Raw genomic sequence first — 9,732 nt, forward strand, 5'->3', positions numbered from 1 at the left:
ACTATTTATTTTGATTTGTTTACAAATATTATGAGTATTCCTCTTTTGCTGTGGAACAGAACATTTGCCATCTACAAAATATAAATTGATCTATAAAATGGTGTTTGCTGTACTATATTTAGGTTTTTAAAATGCTTGAATTGAAATTGGAACATTTGATCTATTGTAGCTAAATTTAAGAAATTTGCAACATTAAGATATCCAGATCAGCATGCATAAATAAAACAGAACTGCTTTTTTTACAGGTTTATTATCTTTGATATAAAATTCTATACATGTTAGAAGAAATTATTTTGCTTAGAAATGTTTGTGTCTGTTTGAGAGGAAGGTACTTGATATATTTCAAATTTAAGGCTATGAACAGTTGAAGAGGAATGTGGTGGAGGAAATCATGTTTTTCTGACTCAGTTATAGGAGATTTGTGTTCTTGATTCTAATATTCTGTAGTTCTCAGAGCAGGGAAAGCCAAGTTTTAAAAAAATTGATGAAGGTTATTTCTAAAATACATTCTGAACTCTAATGCATCTGGGTTAAGATTTAGTGTGAAATTTGTACTTTCCCCATTGGAAAGATACAGCTCCCTACCCTTTGTCCCTACCACCTTCTGTCTCTTCATTAGTCCAGAGTTCCATCCAAATCTCCGTCCTCTCATTGCTTAACCTTTTTACTGGTGTGAGCACTATTTCCTGCACTCATTGTTCTGGGCTCTCTGCAGATATGCATTCCTGTTTATTTTCTTTCTCTTCCTTGCGATCTTAGTCATCTCTGAGATCATTCAGATTTTATCACTGACTCAGATTCATGAACTGACCTCTCCTGAATCACCTGAGTATAATGAGCAGACTTACTTGGCTGTGTGTTTTGAATGTGCTTGCATGCTGAAATTAGAATCACAGAGAGATTCGTCACCAGGAACACTCATTGACACTATGAAGCGTATTATCTTATTATCCCTACATTCTTATCAACTCACCCCAGATTTTGCAGTTCGCCTGCACAGAAGGGACAACATACAGTGGCTCAATGACTTGCCACCCTGCATATGCTAGGAAACAGGAGCATTTAGAGGAAACCCGTGCACTTTCAGAGAGAAAGTTCAAACTGTGTACAGATAACACTTTGGTTCAGGATTGAACCTGGGCCTCTGGTGATGTGAAGCAGTAGCTGTGTTACCTATGCCACTATCACATCCCTTGTTGAGTCACATTTGAGTCTGACTGTTGATAATTATTATTCAATATGGAAAAAAGTTACTGTGATCAGGAAAGCTTGACGACCATTGACAGAGCAGACTATCTGTGAAAGCTTATTTTATTTCTCAAGATCATATGATAGGCAGCAAATTATTGTTTGGAGTTATTAAGAAGCAATCTTTGATCCTCCTCTTGGGATTGTTTTTGAAAATTAAATATATAATTACTTTTAAAACCGGGTTAAGTGTGCTGATATTGGGCAATTATCATGCTTCCTTCATTCAATATCACATATTGCATTATTGGTGCTATAACCTCATTGGTTTTTCCCATCACTGCTATTTACCCTCATTAGCCGCTCACACCTTAGTGGTTCAGATCCATGCATGAGGATTTGGTAGGGAAAGGAATTTTCAAGTGCTAAATCATATTTTGAAGAGAAAGGTTCTAAAGTGCTGTTTCTGCAGTTGGGTTGAGGCCTGGGAAGGTTTTATTCTAGACACCAAAAGATTCATTAGAGTAAAATAATTAAAACTGATTTAAAAAATCTTTAAGGTAATAAATGTAGAGCTGAAACCAATGCGGATATGCAGATATATATTAATATAAACACTGAAGAAGAATAGCCGTCTCAGTTTTGGATTTTGATAAAGTAATCTCCTAATCTACATTTCCTTGCTTTTTACTGCCCATTATGCAGATAGCATATTAGGCAACAATGAAATTCTTTTGTTATTCCAGTTTCTGTAAAAAATTTCTCTAACCAGCCAGGATTGTTAGCCCTGAGCTAAATCCCTGAACCTGGAGGAGAGGTGGACCAGTGGCCTATACTCTTTGACCTGCTTGGCATGGATTACCCAGCCAAGAGCCAAAGCATATGGCCCTGACTCCAGCCAGCATTGCTTTTTGGATCACTGAGGCACGCAAGCCTCCAAACCACAACAGGGTTATGGGCTTCTTGAATGACATTTCCTTACATAGCAGCATAATTTATAACCTGCTTCACAATTATTTTCCTGACTTTCATTAATGATTTTGTTCACCTTGATAATTTGAAAAGTATTGGCTGCAACTTTTATATAACGTATTATTTTAGAAAATGTATTGAAAGCACTCCTATTATTTTCAGAGGTGAACTATTTCAGGCCTTTTCAGAAAATCTGCGTTTCTAAAATAAAGTTAGCTGCTAAAATCTTCTCAGAAGGCAATGTTTTCAACACTTTTAACAAAAAGATGAAAACAATATCTCCTTGTCAACATTAAATAACACCAGCTTTAGTTAGGAATCCCTCAGTTTCACATACATGTGCCCATCTCTAACAAGAGTATATTCAAACAATTTCAAATTTCTCTGTTCCTGTACCAGTTCTTCAAAAGAGCATTTTTTGAAATGACAGTTAGTGCTGGTTAGAGACTTCAGTGCATGAGTACCACAGTGTTACAACAGGGTCTGAGAAAAGTATTAGTTTAAAAAGGATTTCTGAAGATTGCCTCCACAATGGCCCTTCCATCAACATGTCATACACGGCTTCTAAGTGTACCATAAACTAGCTTTACTGGGCATTCCCCTTAAGAATATGGGCATGTCCTGGGTCTTTGTATTGACTCCATGACCTATTTTGGTTTTACAGGATGCCAGTTTCTCTTCGGACTGTGGGAGGAAAGCTGGATGATCTGGAGGACACTCATGCATTCCACAGGGATGATGTACAGAGACTCCTTATAGAATGATGCCAGAATTGACCTCTGAACTCCAGAATGGCCCGACATATAATAGTGTTGCCTTAACCACTATGCTACCATGGCACTGGTAGAGGCAATAGATAATAAATGATACATAATTTTCTGATGATATAAATGGTACTTTTTAAAAGTCAGACAGGAATAGAAACTGTGTTCTTTGGAAAACTGTAGAACTGAATATCTGTTTTAATGCAACTTGTAATTTGATTTTTCTTTCAAGATACGTAGATTATTTTTCTCTGTATAAAATTAATGTAAATACTGTTTCAGGCAGGGCTATTTTTAAAGCATCTAGTAATTTTTAAAATACCATTAAAATTTTTAATTCTTTATAGCCATGGGACAAACTACTGTATGTGATAAAATGGCATTAATGTTATCCACGGTTGGAAAATTTGAGACTGACTTGGGACATACATCACTCTGGACTGTGTATTTACTATTTGCACAATCCCTATGCTCTTTGATACACTTAATATTCAAATATCTCTTAATATTAGTTCCAAATATGCTCATAACTGAACCTCTACAATGCTTGTAAGTAGAGAATTTCCAAAGATTCACTATTGCTTGGGTGAAGAAATTTCTGCTTTTGTCTGACTTGACTGTCTGACCCTTTATCTTGAGGTTGTGATTTCTGATTAATGACATGCCAACCAGGGACAACATCAACACATGTCTTAAGAATTTTGTTTTAGTGGAATCATCTCTCATTCTTCTAAACTCCACTGAGTATGGTGGAGACTCAGAAACTGTTTTCTGCACTAAGCGCAGACCTAGTCTGCGGAATCAGTCTGTAAGTTTTAGAAGTTAAACTAATGAAGCTTAATTGCTTTATATCTGTCACAAATATATCCTTCCTGAGGAAAAAAAGCTGAAAAATGATAACTGATAAATAGATAGTGAACACCTGGGGTTTACTACCATTTATGTTCTTCTAACTCAAAAATGTTCTATTTATTGTTGCACTCTTTTCTTTTGTCTGTTATCCAGTTCTTGCTCCACAGGTTCAATTCTTACTCCAACCCCATACGTTCTAATTCTGTTGTGTGCCTCTAATAAAAAAAAACTATTGTGTTAAAAACACCCCAAGAACTGGTTTCTTCTAATTGCAATCTTATATTGAAGTAGATTTATTAATCACGATTTCCATTTAATATCTACTATATGTTGACTCTGTCCGATCCTATTATTACCGGAGTACCCTGCCATAATTTCCTGAATAGTAGATTCTATTACTTTTCCCATTGTTGATGCCATGCTAATGGGGTTATGATTCCCTGTTTTCTTTGTTTCTCTTCTTTCTTATAAGTGAGGTCACACCTACAAGTTTCCAGTTGGTGGGAACTGTTCCAGAATCCAAAGCCACCACTTTCAAGCTATTGAATACAGGCAATCAGATCCTGGGATTTGGTTTTAAGTATTGTCAATTTTTCTAGTTATTTTTACTCTAACGAATTTCTTTGGATTTCTCTTTTGACGTGTTATTTTCCATGGTTTTAGGGTGGTTATGTTTAATTTCAATACAATTTCTCTTTTCCTTGGTTTAATTTCTCTTGTCTCAGTCTGTGAGAGATCCCAATTAAACTTAGTCAATTTTTTTCTATTTACTTATCCATAGAATCTCTTAAAATGTTTTCCTCTTAGTCTTGTATTCTTTAGCACTTTCCTCATTAATTTCTTGGTTCTTTTCATTTAAAATCTGAAAGTTCACATTCTACAGGTGTACTGCTCTTATTAGCAACATTATAAGCTTTTTCTTTTGATCTAATACTATATTTAACTTCTCTTCATGTTACATTAATGCATCTTGGTGCAGTATAATACTTCTGCTGATATTTCCTCCCAAATGGAACGTTCAGCCATTTGCAAACCACCCCATCTAGTGGACTACCTGAAGACTGGTTGTGCACATTTTTGGGGTATATCCCTGTTAAAAAAATAACTTTTCGTTATTGTTTTCAATTTCTTACCATTTCACAATCATAATTGTACTAATTTGAGGAATGTTTAGCAGATATCAGGAACTTTTGAAACATATTTTGAAATTCTTTCTGATGCTATCTGATGTACCATCAACTGACAAACCTTTGTTTTTTTTATTAATCATTGAGAACTGAGTCATGAAAGAGCCTTTGGGGTGAGTATTTCTGAGCAAAAATGTGGGTATAGTGTACAAACTAAATTGCTTCTGAAAAATTCCCAAACATGCCTATTTAATGACAGTTTGATCACTTAGCTAGTGTCACCAGAACATATTGCATACTACCAAGCCATGTCCTTACCCTTAGTCCCTTCTCTCTGCCTTGTCCTTTCAAGTTATGTTGCAAGGTTTTCTGTGCATATTTATTTTTGCTGATTCTTATCAACTGGAGATTATCAGTTGTAATACCTTTTTGGAAATATAAAACTTATAAGAAGGATACATTCAAATATTATTAACTGCCAGTTCAAAGGGAAGAATGTAATCATTCTAAACACTTCTTCAGAGGATTCCTTTCTGTGTAAATTAAACAGAGACATTTAAACCAGACAGAAATACTTACTTAGCAAGATGGGAGTACAATAATTTTGTGTGGTTATCTATGTGTTGGAGGGGGGCAGTAATAGAATATATTGAAAATTTGCTGCACACCAGTTTGCTTTAGGTACCTATTAAGTATATTGCATAGCAGGGCACTTGGTCTGTATTACTTAGTCACTTCTGAGAGTTACTTAATTTTGCTGCCTCAAACTACTGTTTGTGAACATGAAAACGTTTAAGCCTCAAAGCTGTGAATTAAAATATGATACTGGAGAGGTGAAGGAAATGGCAGGTGAACTGAATAAGTGTTTTGCATCAGTCTTCACTGCAGAAGATACCAGCGGCATGCCAGAACATCACCTGGACTAGATGGACTACACCCCAGTGTTTTGAAGAAGCTAGCTGAAGAGATTGTGGAGGCATTAGTAATGATTGTTCAAGAATCACTAGATTCTGGAATGGTACCAGAGGACTAAAAATTTCCAAATATCACAGCCCTCTATAAGAAGGTAAAAGATAGGAAATTATAAGTCAATTAGCTTGACTTCAGTAGTTGGTATGATGTTAGAGATTATTAGTAAGGAAGAGGTTTTGGGGTACTTGGAGACACATGATAAATAGTCCGAAGTCAGAATTGTTTCCTTAAGTGGAAATTTTGCCAGACCAATCTGTTGGAATTCTTTGAGGATATAACAGACAGAATAGAGAAAGATCAAAGACAAGTGCAGAAATAGGCCATTTGCCTCATCAAGTCTGCTCTGCCATTCCAAAGGAGTGTCAGCATGGATTTTCAGAAGGCCTTTGGCAAGGTGCCACACATGAAGCTGATAAACAAGATAAGATCCGATGGTATTACAGGAAAGATACGAACATGGTCAAAAGATTGGCTGGCTGGCAGAGGCAGAAAATGGGAATAAAGGGGGCCTTTTCTGGTTGGTTGATCAGTGTTAGAGAGAGTCAGCATCTTTAAATTTCTTGGTGGCATCATTTTGGAGGACCTCCCCAGGGCCCAGCAAATGTGAAATTATAAAGGAAGCATGGCAGTGCCTCTACTTCCATAGGAGTTTGTGAAGATTTGGCATGTCAGCAAAACTCTGGCAAACTTCTATAGCTGTGTGACGTTGTTGATTGGCTACATCACAGCCAAGTATGGACACACCAATGCCCTTAAATGGAAAATCCTACAGAAAGTAGGATCCCAGTCCACCATGGGTAAAACCCTCCTCATCAGTGAGCATGTTTACATGAAACATTGTCGCAGGAAAGCCACAAACATCATCCAGGCCCTCGCCACCCCGGACATGCACTTTTATCACTGCTGTCATCAGGACTCACACCACCAGGTTCAAGAACATTTATTGGCCCTCAACCATTAGGCAGTTGAACCAAAGAGGATAACTCTACTCAACATCACTTGTCCCATTATTGAAATATTCCCACAACCTGGGTCACTTTCAGGGACTCTTTATCTCATGTTCTCAATAGTTATTGCTTATTTATTTTATTCCTTTTTGTATTTGTGCAGTTTGTTGTCTTTTGTACACTGGTTGAACACCCAAGTTGTTGTGGTCTTTCATTAATTCTATTATACTTATTATTGTATTATACATTTATTGAGTATGCCTGCAAGAAAATGAATCTCAAGGTTGTATATGTTGATACATATGCACTTTGATAATAAATTTACTTTGACTTTGGTTTCTGGTGACTAGTGGTGTTTCGCACGGGTCAGTGTTGAGTCCGCCACTTTTTATGTTATATGTTAGTGAACTGGATGACAGATTTGATAGCTTTGTGACCAGGTTTGTGGATGATATAAAGATAGGTAGAGGTGCAGGCTGCGTTGAGGAAGAAGGGATTGTGCAGAAGGACTTGGTCAGATTAAGAGAATGCGCAAAGAAGTGGGAGATAGAATATAATGTAGGGAAGCATATTCTCATGCACGTTGATAGAGCTAATAAAGACACTGACAATTTTCTAAATTAGGAGTGAAACTGGTTGCATCACCATCTAGTATGGAGGGGCCACTGCACAGATGTGAGTAATCTGCAGAATGTTGTAAACTCAGCCAGCTCCAGCATGGACACTAACCTCGCCAACATCGAGGACACCTTCAAAAGGCAATGCCTGAAAAAGGCAGCATTCATCATTAATGACCCCCATCAACCTGGACACACCCTCTTCTATCATCAACAAGAAGGTGCAGGAGCCTGAAGACACACACTCAATGTTTCAGGCACAGTTACTTCCCCTCCACCATCAGATTTCCGAATAGACTATGAATACATGAGCACTACCTCATTGTTTTCTCCCTTAATTTTTGCACTACTTATTTAATTATTTTTTTAATATATACTTCTAATTGTTATTTATGTTTTTTTATTACTATGAATTGCAATCTACTGCTACTTCAACATAACAAATTTCACAACATATATTAGATTAAACCTGATTCTGATTCTGAATTCAGAAATTAAAGGTGCAAAGACATAATTTGAAGGCTAAGATAGTAGTAAGGAAGGCAGTTGCAATATTAAAGTTCATTTCAAGAGAACTAGCATATAAAAGCAAGAATATAATTATGAGGCTTTTAAAGCCATTGGTTAGACCACATTTGGCATATTGTGAGCAGTTTTGGGTCCCATATCTAAGAAAGGATGCATTGACACTGGAGAAGGTCCAGGTGAGATTTACAAGATTTATACCAGAATGAAAAGGTTAACATATGAGGAGCAATTGATAGCTCTAGGCCTGTACACCTTGTGAGTTTAGAAGAATGGAGGGGTAATCTCATTGAAACCTACGGAATATTTAAAGGCCTAGACAGAGTGAGCATGCAGAGGATGTTTCCAGTAGCAGGAAAGTCTAGACCAGAGGGCACAGCCTCAGAATACAAGGACGTCTGTTTAGAACAGAGATGCGAAGGAATTTCTTTAACCAGAGGGTGGTAAATCTGTGGAGTTCATTCTACTAACAGCTGTGGTGCTACATTATTGGTATATTTAAAGCAGAGTTTGATAGGTTCTTCAAGGTTAAAAAATAAATTCAATGCATTTTTTATTATCAAAGTACATATATGTCACCATATATAACCCTGAGATTTGTTTTCTTGTGGGCATACTCAGCTGATCCATAGAATGGGTACTATAACATGATCAGTGTAAGATCAACCGGAGTGCAGAAGACAACAAACTGCAAATGCAAACATAAATCAATAGCAATAAGTAGTAAGAACATTGGGTAATGAGATAAAGATTCCTTACAGTGAGATCATTGGTAGGAGGAACATTTCAGTGATGGGGTAAGAGAGTGTAATTATACCACTTTATTCAAGAGCGTGACAGTTGAAGGATATTAAATGTTCTTGAAACTGGTGGTACAAGTCCTGAGGCTCTTGTACCTTCTACCTGATGGCAGCAGTGAGAAGAGAGCATGAGCTAGGTGGTGGGGATCTCCGATGATGGATGCTGCTTTCCTATCATGATGTTTCATGTAGATGTGCTCAATGATTGGCAAGTCTTTAACGGTGATGTACTGGGTCGAATTCACCCCCTTTTGTAGTACTTCCCTTGACTAGTGAGAGCAGAAGCGGTTAAAGGGAGAAGCCATGAGAATGGGGTTGAGAGGGAAAGTGCTCTTTGGTCTCATGGTATAATATACTTTAAGATGCAAAGAATGGAAAACAGGATCTTCTCATAAAAAGTAATTTCTGTTTGTTATGCTACACTCCTTGACTTATTATATTTCCCAATTCTTCCCACAAAATACACAGTATTCCATACTCCTATTACTGATATGTGGTGAAGTTTAACTTTAAAAAAATATTTGATTTCTTCCACAAATTCATTTTATACAGTAATTGGTTACCAGGAGATCAGAGATATATTTCTTAGTTTGTATGCAATTCTTAAGTTGTTAAATACTTTGCAGCATATTTTAACTGAAAGCATTTGGCATTGCTTAATTGATAGTAATATTTTATTTCCAGATAAAAAGTGGCCACATGTTAAATATAATTTGAAATTAATACATTTGAATTTTGAAGTTGCATTCACACTAAAGTGAAATGAAATGTTAATTAGCTATGCTGGTTCTGTATTTGTGACTTGATAGTTTTTATTTCAGGAAATGTTATGACTAATATACGTAATGACAACACACGAGAAAGTGTATGAGTTTTTGAGTAAAACTGGTTGATATCAAATTTACTATCTTGATGCTTCAAGTAACTTTTAATAATACATTAGTGATGTGAACACTTTAAATAAAATT

Source organism: Hypanus sabinus, chromosome 2 (assembly GCF_030144855.1).
Source record: "Hypanus sabinus isolate sHypSab1 chromosome 2, sHypSab1.hap1, whole genome shotgun sequence".
Classification (NCBI taxonomy): Eukaryota; Metazoa; Chordata; class Chondrichthyes; order Myliobatiformes; family Dasyatidae; genus Hypanus; species Hypanus sabinus.